This window comes from Macaca fascicularis, chromosome 8 (genome assembly GCF_037993035.2).
Source record: "Macaca fascicularis isolate 582-1 chromosome 8, T2T-MFA8v1.1".
NCBI lineage: Eukaryota > Metazoa > Chordata > Mammalia > Primates > Cercopithecidae > Macaca > Macaca fascicularis.
This window is the reverse complement of record NC_088382.1, coordinates 151398889-151410628: the sequence shown is the minus strand read 5'-3', so window position 1 is coordinate 151410628 and position 11740 is coordinate 151398889. Positions and strand designations below refer to the sequence as shown.

The 11740-nt window shown below is 55.1% G+C and overlaps 1 long non-coding RNA gene across 1 annotated transcript; it reads left to right on the top strand.

Annotated features, from left to right (window-relative positions):
• The first annotated feature begins 10232 nt into the window (after positions 1–10232).
• Positions 10233–11274, top strand: LOC135964572 (uncharacterized). The gene is made up of 2 exons (XR_010577059.1): positions 10233–10457; positions 10711–11274. It is a non-coding gene; the product is annotated as an uncharacterized lncRNA (long non-coding RNA).
• The last annotated feature ends 466 nt before the right edge of the window (positions 11275–11740 follow it).

The following is an 11740-nucleotide window of genomic DNA, read 5'->3' as shown; positions in this document are numbered from 1 at the left end:
CCACACTAACAGTGACACATCAACCACAACACATTAACACCAACCCCAAGGACAAGGACACTCATGACAACCGCACCCACCCACCCACCAACTTACTTATTTAACAGGCATTGGTTCGTGGCAAGCGCTATGCTGCGTGTTGTAAGCATAGGTCTTGGTTCATTTTCTGTTGCAATAACAGAATCCCTGAGATTGGGTCATTTTTAAAAAAATGAACTTTATTTGGCTTGGGTTCTGGATGCTGGGAAGTCTAAGGGCAGGGCGGCAGCTTCTGGACAGGCTCTTACACTGTCTTCAAACACAGCAGGCAAGTGGGAGGGGAAGCAAGTACATGTGAGAGAGACCACAGGAGTCAGCCCAGCTTGCTCGTGGAACAACCTGCTCTCATGAGAACTCACTCACCCCAAGAGAAAGGCGCTAATCCACTCACAAGGCCCCTGCCCTCATGCCCAGGTCACCTCATAAAGGCCCACCTCTCAATACTGTTACTTTGTCAATTAAGCTTCCAGCACATGAAGGTTTTGGACACGTTTGAACTGTGGCCCGGCTTAGCCACTATGCTCTCATGACAGTCCTAGATGGTGGGCTCCATTATTGTCCCTGCTTTACAACAAGGAGCCTGGGGCACGATCAAGTGAGATGACCAAGGTCACAGGAGCCCAGTCCCCTGAGCCCATGCCAGGCCTGCTCTCCACCCGGGGCATGCACCCCTCCTAGGCCTCTGCTCCTTACATGTGGGAGGAGAGGGGATGAAGGCTCTACCTGAGGGGTCACTGCAGTGCTGTGGGCAGGGGCGTCTCAAACATGCGTGGAGGAGGGTTGGCACCCACAGTGCAGGAGGCAGGGAGCATCTCACAGAGACCAGGCTGACCAAAGACCAAGCGACAGGCACTGCCTTGGTGCAGCATCCAACCTCCTCCCGACTCCACTTCTCCACCATCGTCACCAGCACCACAGCCTCCACCTTCTCAGGCAGCCAAATTAACCAGCTTCAATGTGGGTTTCACATTTCTCAAGGAAACTCCATTCTTCCTTCAGTGAAAGTGCCTAAAATGCCACCAGTAAGTAAAATCTGAATCATAAGTCAGCATTACAAAATATTAGATACGATTTTATTTTAATCCAGGGCAAGTTTCATTTTTCCCACATCTCCCGCAGAAATGGACATTCCATGGTCAGCTCTGGCCTCTCTAGACATCAGCTCAGGGACCCTGGGGCCTCCTAATACCCCAAGGGCCTAGCCACCCGCTTAGAGCCAGAGGGGGGCTGCCAGGGGAGAAGACGCAGACAAGCACTTCTAACTTCAGTTCTTCCCATCGCCGTGTTTTTCTCCATCCACGTCACTGTCACACGGCACTGAAGAAACGCCCCAGAAAAGGGACCCCAAAGACCAGGCGACATCCGTCACTCATTATCTGTACAACTTCAAAAACACCATTTCTTCTTTTTAGCCGCATTTTCTTATTCGTTTACTCATTCGTCAAATAGTGTATGGAGCTCTGTGCACTTTTCTGGACAAAGAGCTGCCAGGAAACGAGACAGACGTGGTTCCCGCCTCATGGAGCACATCTGTCTGCAGGGGTTAGGCAGCTTTTGCTGCAGACAATGAATCTCACACCTCACTGGTTCCTAATGGCAGACGTTTGCTTCTAAGCATGAGAGTCTGCGGGTCTCACCTGGACCCAGCCAGGCTCGCCCAGGCCTCCTGGGCCTGGTTCTGGGCTCCGGCCAATGAGGCAGCAGCCAGCAGTGCTTGCTGGCCTTGCAGCGGAGGGCAGGGCAGCAGAGGGGTGAGAGGAAACGAACAGTACCCCCAAAGTGGCCCTGACCCACTTCCACCACGTCCTATTGGCTGAGCCATGTTGCACATCCAAGCCCAGCACCCGTGTGCAGGGCCATGCCGTCCACCTGCAGTACGGGCTCTGTCAGTTCACTTGGTGGAGGGCACAGATGCAAAATTTCAACCCAGGGAGGGAACAGGGAACCCTCTTCCCATCTACTCCAGTGGAAGCAAAACAAAACCGTGTAGAAAGACCAGGTTGTGAGAGACGCTAAGACAGGGAAGCAGGGGCTGAGGAGGAGTGAGGAGCTAAAGTGGGTCCAAGGGATCTGAGGGGTCTGAGTCCCCCGCCCCAGCTCCCTGGCAGGGACTTGCTGTTCCCCAAACCTGTGCCACGCAGCATCATCTACTGCCTCTGAGGTGCAGATGTCACTGCGAGGGGCCTCCTTAAATTTTCATCCACTCAGACCAAGAAGAAGGGAAACATACCGTAATGATCAGGGCCCGCTCTGTGCCAGCTCGGGGCCAACAGCATTTTCTGTATTGTTTTGTTACAGCCGCACAACCTCAGCGCCACCCCTTTCTACTCAGCTGATTGGAAAGCTGAGTTCAGGAGAGGACGCCAGCTGCTCACCAACATCGAGAGGAGCAGAGCCGTCCCCGCCTTCAGACACACAAGCCAGGCCATGCCCTCGTGGGGCCAGGACAGTCAGGGCTGTGATTCTGGGACTGGCTCCCCACGTGAGAGGGCCCCCACTCCCCCAGAGGGGAGCTGAGGCTCAGCAGGGAAGGGACCAGCTCTGATGCAACAGGGTCACCAGGATCCCAGCCTGGGTCCAGGGAAGGCAGACAGGGCTGGGTCTGTAGAATTCAGAACCCCCCTTCCCATTAATTCACACTCCTCTGCAGATCCCTACCAGGTCAACTTCCAGCTATGCTGGCCGCGCTGAACTCTCCCACCTGAGCTGGAACAAGGCCCAAGTGGTGGCCATGACCCTTCGTCTTTGAGAGGCATCTAAACAAACACACAGCTGCCGGCCTTTCTTCAAAATGAAATTGAGTTTTATATGTCAGCATTTGGCCAGGAAGAAAAAATAAATGCCACTGAAGGCCAAGCTGTCTTGCCCACGTTGCGATCGTTTACCAGAGCTTAAACGCAGCAGTTAGCACGGAGTGAAATAGGAGAACCCTGGGAGGGGATGAGACCCAGCATCTCGCGGTGGCTTCCGAGAGCAACTGGATGTCACAGTTGCCAAGGAGTTTGGGACAGTCCGGACAGGAGAATTGTTTCTCTTGCCAGAAAAATGAGCCTTCCATACACAGCTAAATACCACTAGCCTTGCTTCACCACTGTGTGACTGCTTTGCAGCAAATCTCTCCGGCAGGCTGGCGCTCTCTCTCTCTGAGCCATTTCCCTCCACCCCTGGCCTTGCAGCAAGGGCCTCAGGCTGCACGGAACACTCCTTCCCCAGGGAGATGTGGGCCACCATGCCAGCCTGCCCACCCTGCCTGTGGGGCCAGGATCTGGCTGCCTCTGTCCCTCCCTGATCTTCATCCTCTGCTTCCCGATGGGGTCTCCTCTCGGGCACATGCGGGCATTTGCCTGGGTCCTCACTCTGAAGTTCTCCCCTGGTTGCCTGGGTACAATCGTCTTGCCTGCCCTTGAAGATGACACAGAAGAAATCCACTGGACAAAAAGGTGGTGTTTGTGTGTGGATTTTGGCTTTGAAGTCCAGTCATCATCAGACTGGCGCCCTGTGCAGAGGCCCAAGGAACTTCTCCATCTGGATCATGCTAAAAAACGTCCAAGGTCCAAATTGTGCTTGCGGCCACCAGAGTCCCCTTACCAATCCCAACCTCACCTTGGTCCTCCTCCTTCCATGGGGTGCAGACAACCAAATATCGCTTCCTTCCATGTATCCCTGGCTCCACTGGCTGCAGCTGCAAACTCCCATTGGCTCTCATGGCCCTCCAGCCAGGCCCCGGCACACACTCCTGCCCCTTCCCCGTCTGTTCACACGGAGTCAGATTCCACCTTCAAATGTAACTCTATCTTCGTCCCTCCCCTCCCTGGGCTGACTTCTCAGCATGGGCTGCTGGGCCCTGGACAGTCCTATCCCTGTGCCAATGGCAGTCACACCTGCCAACAGCCACATGATGCCTTCAGATCCCCAGATGATCCACACCCAGTGCTCCCTGGCCATGCAGCCTTGCCCACAGTGCCACCAGGCTGGCTGGAGAGGAGGACAGAAGTTGGAGCTTGACTTCACATCTGCCATGGCCCTCCTGCCCGGGGCTACAGCCAGGCCTCCCCTCCCAACACTCAAGGTGCTGCAGCCTGAACCCAGCCTCCCTCTCCAAGGCAAACTCACCTCACTTGTTCCTGGGTTCTTTCTATCAATATCTTGAGTGCAGCACCAGGCAGACTCTAGGGGCACCCAATGAGTGCCCCCTCCTGGGATTCATGCCCATGCAATCCCCCAACTTTAGTGTGTTCTGGACTTGCTTTAACCAATAGACTAGGGCCCAGAAGATGGGACATCGCTTCTGTAGTTATGTCACAAGACATTGCCATGTCAGTCTTGCTAGCATTCTTTCTTGCTGGCTTGGCTGAAGCAAGTGGACACTTTGGGGACACCCATATGGCAAATAACTGGGAGTGGCCTCTGACCAACAGCTGCCTAAAACTGAGGCCTTCAGTCCCACAGCCCCAGGGAACTGAACTCTCAACAGCCAGGTGGGCATGGAAGCAGAACCTTCCCCAGTCAGGCCTCAGATGAGACCACAGCCCTGGCCGCACCTCGACCACACCTGTGAGGCCATGACCAGAGGACCCAGCAAGGGCATCCTGGGCTCCTCACCCCAGGGACCATGTGCTGGTTGAAGCCATGAAGTTTGTGGTCATTTGTTTCACTGCAGAGGCTACTCATCCAAGTGCCTGCTGCGGGCTGTGCACTGAGGAATGGGGGGAGGCTGTTTTTGCTTTTACTTTCTCAGTCTGATGGGGATGCAGACAAGCAGGCAGACAGCAACGAATCTGTGGAGCTCCCCACTGAGGAGGCGAGCAGAGGGGGCCAGGGCATGTGCAACACAGAAGATGCTGCCTGCCAGGCCAGACATGGCTTCCCAGTGAGGGCAAGGAGGGGAGATTTCAGAAGGGTCCCACCCCTGGTCTATGGAGAAGTCCACCCTGCAGAGGGTCAAAGAGATTCTTAGGCTGTGTGGCAGTGGCAGAGAATCAATGTAAGTCCAAGGCACCTGGTGAGAAATTAGAATCAGGTCGCAGGTCAGAGAGAGGCAGTGAGGAAGGGGCCACAGGAGAGAGGCCCCTGCTGCCTGCAGGGCTTTGTGGATGCCTGGGCAGGCTGGGCCTGAAGGAGGAGCTCTGCCATGGTTGGAGTGGGGCAGGCACCTCCTCAATGCTCCCATCTGCCAGTTGAAACTCAGAGCATCTCCCAGGGCCCTCTGGCTCTGAAGCCCTGGGGTTCAGTGGATGAGCTGTGATTGTCTGAGTTGAGCTGATGGGGAAGTCATTTTTCTCTCTCCCTGGAGAAATTAAAGGTATGAAGCTCATAGCTATAACGGCCTCAGTTCCAACCAATTGGCCCAACAGAAAAATATCAGGAAAAAAGGTCTTTAGAGGAGTGCTGGGTTAGGAGAAGCTTCATCACACGGTGGCTGTGATCTCAGGCTTGCCCCTCTCCCTCTGCACCTGTGGCCCCAGGACCTGGAGGGGCACGGACCCTGAGCACCTCGAGCGTGTGGGGACCTTCTCCTGTACCCAGCACCATGGCCCAGGCTGGGACCCTCCCCACCCTCTGACCCTTTCCTTCCACTCTCCCTTTGGTCTGAAAATGCTGCCTCCTGGATGTGGGAAAAGTAGCAATGAAACATTTGTAAAAGTGCTTAGTAGATATTCTATTTCCAGATGCCATTGTCAAAGTAATTATACATAGTTGAGTAGGCCTCATTGTTTAGAGCAGTTTAGGTTTTAGGAAATTTCAAAGGTAATTCACAGATGGATGAGCAGACACAAGGCGGCAGAGCCCTCAGCCAGCCGTGGGGAAACAGCAGTGCCATCGCGACTCCAGTCACCGGAAGGTGCAGTCCTCCCAGGGGCGCCGCTGGGCTGCACACAGGACAAAGGTTTGCTGCAAGCACTTCCAGAGGTGGATCCAAGACCCTTTTTCTGATTTGAGACCCTGGGCGACTGCCCCTTCTCCACTTCGACAGAAGAATGCACCTGGCTGACCGCCCCTTCTCCACCTCAACAGAAGAATGCAAGCTTATTTTGTGGAGACGGCCAGGAGGACAGTGCCTGTCTCAGGCAGGCATCATGGGGATCACAGCAGGGACAGGGGCTGTTCTAGGAGTAGGGCTTGAGTCAGAATCTGTGTGCAGCCTCTGGAGAGCCAGTCCCAGACGAGTGTGGAGAGTCTTTTCTGGGGAATCTGAGCAGCTTGGAGAGAGACGCACAGACAGGGACCCAGTGTCTCCCAGGGACATGGTTCCCCTGGGACACCCTATGCACAGCCCACAGCAAGGCTACTTCACACCACACACAGCCCTCATTCAGGCTCTGAGTGTTCTCTAAATGCAACACCCAGCCCGGAGACACCCAACAGACAACAGCGTCCACGGTGGAAACAGCACCATGACCAAAGACACGGCAACCTGGAAGACATGGAGGCAAAGCCGTTAGACGGACGGTGGCCAGCATCCTTAGAGATGCACATAAGACACAAACAGGATGCGAGAAAACATAGTCGGGGGCTGAGAGCCCAGGGAGAGAAGAGCATAGAGCAGAAACGAAAGCCATGGGCGGTGAGGGATCAGGTGAGTGAAGTGCCTCAGAAAGCAGAGAAGACCTAAGAAGAAAATAACGGGCCAGCCTAGGAGGATCAGCATTTTATCCATAGAAATTCTAGAAAGAGAGAACCAAGAGAGCAGAGGGGAGGCAATGTCTGAGAAATAGCTCCGTAGCTGCTCCCCAGAAGAAAGGGCATCCGTATGTTCTGTTCTGTCCCCCAAATTCCTGCATCAAAGCCCAAACCCCCACGACCACAGAACATGGCCGTTTGAAAACCGGGCCTTGAGAGAGGTGACTGGGGTAAGGTGAGCTCACGTGGGTGGGGTCCCAGTGCAGCATGCCTGGTGTCCTCATAAGAAGAGGCGATGGGGACACAGACACCAGCAGAGGGACGACCGTGCAAGGACATGGGAGAAGACGCCATCCGCAAGCCAAGGAGAGGGGACTCAGGAGGAAGCGGCCCTGCCAGAGCCTTGATCTGGGACTTCCAGACTCCAGAGCTGTGAAAGCATTCATTCATTTCCATTGTTGAGGCCCCAGACTGTGGCACTTTGCCACAGTGGCCCTAGCCAGCTAAAGCAGGCATGCAACTTCTGAGTCACTGGGCTACTGACAGCACAGCCCCCGGAAGAAAACCAGCCCACATCAAGGAACGGCGTTATGATGTCTCAGAACGCGGAGAACAAAGAGAGCATCTGAGCAGCTTCCAGAGAAGACAAAAACCAAACCAGTGAGCCAACGCATTTCGCGGAAAGGATCAAGAATCAGGATGGCGCTGGTCTCAAGAGTAGGGCCGGATGCCGGGACACACGAACACACAGCCCAAACGTTCTCAGGGAAACAGGTCCCCGCCAGAGCCCCACATCTGGCCAAGCTATCCACCTAGCAGGGGGCACAATAAATAGGCTTATTCCACAGAGGCTCAGAGGGGCCTCCACACAGCTTTTCCAGAAGAATTCGCTCCACCAAGATGGAGGAGTAAGGCAAAAAAGAGCAAGACAGACAGCTGGGAATTCCTGAACGAGGCTCTCAAGAAGAAGAGAGCCGGGCAACGGCTTCGAGACAGACCAGGCCCAGGGAGAGCGATTTCTTCAAAGAGATCAAATTAGTAGGATGCCTGATGTGTTTAAATGTCCTGATGTGTTTGCACAACTGGGGGAGAGTTTGAGATGGAATTACTGTTAAGGGTACAGAAAACTAAGCAAATGAAAAAATAAGACCATTATTAACTCCAGGAGGGAAACTGGACGCAGGAGAAGAAAAAGAAGTCCTGTATGATGGGCTCGGCGTGGCGGTGAGATCAGTATCGATCTTGCTGAAATGGCATTGAGACTGCGGGGAGGGTGGGGGCAGGCAGCAGGCAGGCGCGTGGAAGTGCTAAAATCACAAACCCTAAGTCCCAATCCTGCACGGCGGGAGTCAGTAGATAAAGCCCGAGACTGAGAAATCGACAAGCCGTGTGTGTCTGCATGCCATCTGGAGGTACAGAGGCAAAATATCAGAATCACCAGGGAAGGCGGTGAAGATGTTTGCCTCTGGGGAACCGGAAGGGCAGGGAGGGCAGGCTGGACGGAGGGTCCCATGACAAGCCCGAGAGAACTTGCAAGTTGGAGACCTGGGCAGCAAATCCATATACGTGCATAACTGTGTTTGCCTCCCAGGGCCGCCATGATGAAACGCCACAAGCTGGGTGGCTGAAACCCTCACACATTCACTCTCTCACGGTTCTGGGGTCCAGAAATCTGAAATCAAGGTGCTGCTAGGGTCGCACTCTCACCCAGGGGTCTGGCGGAGCGTCCATCCGTGTTTCTTCTGGGTTTCGGTGGCTCCAGAAGCTTCTTGGCTTTGACTGTGCCTCTCCAAGCTCTGCCCTGTCTTCACGGGGCCTTCTCTACTACTCCGGGTGTCTCTTATAAGGACTTAGCGCCCTTAGGATAATCCAGGAGAAACTCATCTCAAGATCCTTAATTTCATCTGCAAAACCCTTTCTCCGAACAAGGCCACATCTGCTGGTTCTGGGGTTAGGATGTGGACATATAGGAGGGGAGGGAGCACCACTTAATACCTTAAATAACTGCAAGAAAAAATAAAGGTACATGGCTCAGCTTCCTCATACAGTGTCCCCACCAGGTAGCCCTTCCTCCTGCTTGAATGCCACTAGAGATGGGAGGCTCACTGCGTTTCATTACTGAGCAGTTTGCTTGGACGTGTCTTCACACTGAACTAAACCTGCCTCCCTGGGACCTTGGCCGGTCGGCTCTGGGGCTAGTTCCTGAAACGACACAGAGTCTGGGCAGGGAGGAACACTTAGGGTCTGTGATGTGGACTACCAGAAACCAGACAGAGTCCTGGCCTTGGGCCTGCTCCAAGTGTGGTCTGAGATTCATGGGGTGAGGATTTGGGCAGGAGTCCTGGGGTGGTGATGACAGCTGAGCCCCTAGAAGCCAGCGCTTCCCATGGGGTGGGAGACAGACAGAGCTGCCTGTGGTCTGGTCCCATGTGTGCGGAATTCTAGGAGTTTCCTTTGGCTAGCTTGCCACTCTGTCCTCCTTTAAATCCCAAATCCATTCCTGGAAAAAACATTGAGGTCACCTGGCCATTCCTGTTCAGGGCCTTTGCAATAGCTGTTCCCTCCAGAGGCAACACAAGCCCAGACCCCACCTCCCCGGTTCTTTCAGCCCTAGTGAGATGCACATGCTTGGGGAGGCTTCAGTGGGCTCCGTGTTGAAGTTGCTTCACACACACACACGCACACACACACACACACACGACCCTTCCTCATCACACATGCACACACATACACACACACACATACTCACAAAGCCCACACCCTTGCACACCCTCACACAGCAGCTCACAAGGATGCCGTGTTGGGGGGCAGGTCTGCGTGGGGAGGACGGGGCTGTTTACAGGACTTAGGGTGGTTTCTGAGGGAACAGCAGAAACCAGGGAGAGCAGTTTCTGTGGGAAGCTTTGCCTGCGCTGTGCTTCCGCTCAGAGCCAGGTGACACTCGGAGTCGCAGGCCCACGCATGTGCCGGCCAACCTTGCCTCTGCCTGCTCTGAGCTAGCACACGCCTGGCACGGGGCCAAGGATCTGTATGTGTTCCCGGAATCAGCCCCTGGACTTCCAGATGTTGAAGGCTGGGCCCAGGGAGGGGCTGATGCGCCCACAGTCACATGGCAGAGAAGGTGCGGACTCGGCCCTGGATGTTGGAGTCTCGTGCCCTCTCCAGTGCCCATGCTGCACCCCGCCCAGACAGGTGTGGCCAGGCCCCAGCTCCCGGGACACAATCAGCCGGCTGCCTTCTCACCAGGTCCTGCGTGTCCCACCTGCTGCTCACCCCACAGATGCTCCCAGGCTGGCCTGGCACCTGCTCGTGCAGAGGGATTTACCACCCAACTCCCCCATTGCCCAAAGCGCGGGGCTTTCATTCAGCCCCACACACACATGACTTGCCAGAACGCCCAAGGGACAGCAGGTTGGCCACCAGGAGATGTCCTCTCCCTCCACGTGCCTTCCACAGGGTCAGCCCCATTTCAGCACGCCAAGGATCGTGAGCCATTCATGTCAGGATATTTCCACTTTAATTCCAAACAATCATGCACATCACAAGCTGCTGTCCTCAAAGTTTGGCCATTCAGAGGACGTCAGGCAGGCCTGTGAGAGGCAGCAAGATGCCTGGTGATGCGCACAGTCACTCTCAGCCGGCCCCGGCGCCCTCCTGCTCACCGCAGTGGAGAGGGAGGAGCTGAGGCCGGGGGCACTGCAGGGGAAGGATCCTTCTGCTGCCGTGTGTCCCAGAGGGCTATGGTTTCCTGTCTACTATTCCTTGTCTGTTCAATAGGCATCGTCCAACGTCTGCAGGTACAGTGGTGGCAGCTGCTGACGAGGTCAGATCAATGCTGGAAGACAGCCCTGGGTGCCCCTGCTGCTGCTAGAGACAAGACGGGGGAGGGATACCAGGCCAAGGGCAAGGAGGCCACTGGGTCACAAAGGTAGAGAGATGGTTGGGAGAGGGGGATGGTGCTTGCCACGTATGCTAAAAATAATTGCTGATATTTATAAGGGAAGGAGCAAAACAGGCTGACCGGCCTTTGCCTCTTCGCTCTGACTGCAGGATTTGATGGCATGAGGGAAACACAGGATGGAGTGAGCGAGCTCTGCGGTGCCGAGACCCTGGTGTTGTTTGCTTCTCTGTCTCAGCAGCTGTTCCTCCTGGGGCAGGGTCTAAAAAATTCTAAATCCATGCGGCGTCCAAAGATAAGCTTGGCTCCCTGACCCTCCCTACCAAAAAGAAAAACAAGTGGAGACAAAAGAATGCTATGATTTGAGTGACCCCTTCCAAAACGTGTTGGAGCGTGAGCCCTGATGTGGCAGTGTTGGGAGGTGGGGCCTTCAGAGGGGATTGGATCAGGAGGGCTCTGCCTCCATCAATGGACTAATCCACTTGTGGATTAATGGATTAATGGGTTACCATTGGAGTGGGACCGGTGGCTTTATAGGAAGAGGAGGAGAGACCTGAGCCAGCAGGCTCAGCCGCTTTGCCGTGTGATGCCTGGTGTCACCTCAGGGTGCTGCAGAGTCCCCACAGCAGGAAAGCCCTTGCAAGATGCAGCCCCTCAACCCTGGACTTCTCAGGTTCCATGATCATAAGAAATAAGTTGCTTTTCTTTATAAATTACTCAGTGTCAGGTATTCTGTTATAAGCAACAGAATCTCGGGCTCTCACGCATGTGCACACTGCCTGGTCCCCGCACGACTCCTGGCCACGTGAGAAGCACTGACCTTCTCCCCCTGCCCATGCCCCCGCACCAGCGTCCCAGGGGCCTACAAGGCTGGAGATTCCTGGGCCCCTGCAGACCCGGCATCGGGCTCTGGGGGTGTTGAGGGTCTCAGGCGATCCTGGCGCGGCAGCCGGCAGCGGGTGTGGGTTCTCCTGAGAACCTTGTCCTAGACCACCCACCTCACCCAGGGTAGGGGCATAAGTGCTGTCCCCTCAGAAACCACCCCAAATCCTGTAAACAGCCCTGTCCTTCCCACACAGGTCTGCTCCCCACCACAGCATCCTTGTGAGCTTTCAGCGGGGAGGGGAGGGTTGGGGGAGAGGGAGGACACCCCTCCTTTTCAGTGCTGCTTTTCTCCCTGCT